The sequence below is a fragment of the Zerene cesonia genome, unplaced genomic scaffold (genome assembly GCF_012273895.1).
Source record: "Zerene cesonia ecotype Mississippi unplaced genomic scaffold, Zerene_cesonia_1.1 Zces_u003, whole genome shotgun sequence".
NCBI lineage: Eukaryota > Metazoa > Arthropoda > Insecta > Lepidoptera > Pieridae > Zerene > Zerene cesonia.
Genome location: NW_024045133.1, coordinates 871,338 through 873,060, shown reverse-complemented (window position 1 = coordinate 873,060; position 1,723 = coordinate 871,338). Strand labels below are relative to the sequence as shown.

At 32.3% G+C, this 1,723-nt stretch overlaps 1 long non-coding RNA gene across 1 annotated transcript in view; it reads left to right on the top strand.

Moving 5' to 3' along the window:
• The first annotated feature begins 421 nt into the window (after window positions 1-421).
• The window catches only part of LOC119838571, a 2,532-nt gene continuing 1,230 nt past the window's right edge, over window positions 422-1,723 (top strand). Inside the window, exons 1-2 of the long non-coding RNA XR_005288200.1 lie at window positions 422-738; window positions 1,173-1,268. This is a non-coding gene — a long non-coding RNA (uncharacterized LOC119838571). The remainder of the gene's footprint in view (window positions 739-1,172; window positions 1,269-1,723) is intronic.

The following is a 1,723-nucleotide window of genomic DNA, read 5'->3' as shown; positions in this document are numbered from 1 at the left end:
TCCAGTAGGAAGAGTGAGTTATTTTTTTATTATTTTTCTGTGCAAATAAACAACATTATTGTAGTGAAACTTCTTTAGAATCGTTGTGACTTCAAACCTGATGCAACGGACAACGACAGGTAAGAGACAGAAATACAAAAATGTGTAGAATGAAGCCGGCAAAGAATGAGACAGTAATATACATACTATTTTATATATATTCATCTCATTCTTTTGTCGATTTACTGAAGTTTCACTTCTATCGTGTGTGTATCGCAACACACACCTTTTTTTAAGAATATAGGTCGGCCCAGAGGCTGGGCGTTACAATGTTCTGCATAAAGGATTAAATTATTATTTTTTTGATTCGTAAAGACCAATAAAAGTGTGTGTATATATTTTTTTGGATCTAATTTAATTTTAAGTGAGCAAGGATATATTGCTAATGGAAAGGATTAAAGAATGTTTTTTGTGAAAAATATGTTTAGCTGGTAAATTAAAGGATAACGAATCGATTTATTATACGTTTATCAAAGAAACTGTTGAAACTGTTATTTTTTTATTTATTTCGAATAATAAAAATATGTAAACACATAACATAGATAACATACTTTAGATATCCGCCATTTTGTGTTTAAAAAAAGAACAAATATTTGATATCTAAGTAATTTATTTATCTTTTTATTACAGCATTGCCTGAAGTACTTGACATATTTGATCATGAGGCGGAACATCTTGAAGGTTTACAGGAGCCCACAGGTATAGTATTCAAATCAAATCAAAATCAAATCAAATCAAATATTGAACATATTTATTGAAATATATTGTTTTTTTTTAAATATATTACTAGATTCAGATCAGAAATCGGTGCTGTAGATTTTGAGTTTATTGGGAACATACGTACAGACAGACGTGGTGGGGGACTATCTTATAATGTCTGAGTAAATAAATGTATTCAATTGAGTACTTTATTGTAAAGATGATAAGATTCCTTTTTGTGTTAAAGTAAATTTTACACAATATTAACTATTTTTTAAATTTACAATTGATCTTTTTTTTCTTTTGGATAGTATTAAATTGCAATAGACTAGCTGTCTGCCCAGGGCTTTGCTTGCGAGGCAAAGTCAAATATAAGGCAGTTTCCCCGAATACTTTTTTTCCCCCAGGATTTATATACTTTTTTTTTTCGACAGGTTTGGACGGTGTTGAGAGTTACATCAATAAGATTACAGCCGGCGAAGGGCCAGCCGCTCTGCCTGGCATCTTTTTAGCTCTCAAGTCGGACCCAGGTAAGGGAACACTTTATTTTTGTATAAATGTATAAATATACTTACTTTTATGTAGTACTAGCAAACCCGGCGAACTCCGTTTCGCCACCAGATGCCTTCGTTTTTCCCGCTTTTCTATTGAAATTTTTCCTGAATTTTCTTTGCTATAAACCTCACGGAGCCCGAGACCTTTCCAACGAATGCAAAACCGTGGAAAACGGTTCGTGCGTTTTGGAGTTATAGCGTCAGGAAGGAAAACCCGACTTATTTTTATTATGTAGTATGGGGTCATTCATTAATGACGTGTGGCAGCCAAAAAAAATTCAAAAATCGTCTCCCGTAAATAACTTATGGATGCCCCCTAATTATTTGACAAACTCATTTGATATAGTAAACTGTTATGTTTTATTTAAATTACATAAGAATTTGCGAAAATTATGAAGGAACATGATAAATATGTACAGAGTTCCATCGAA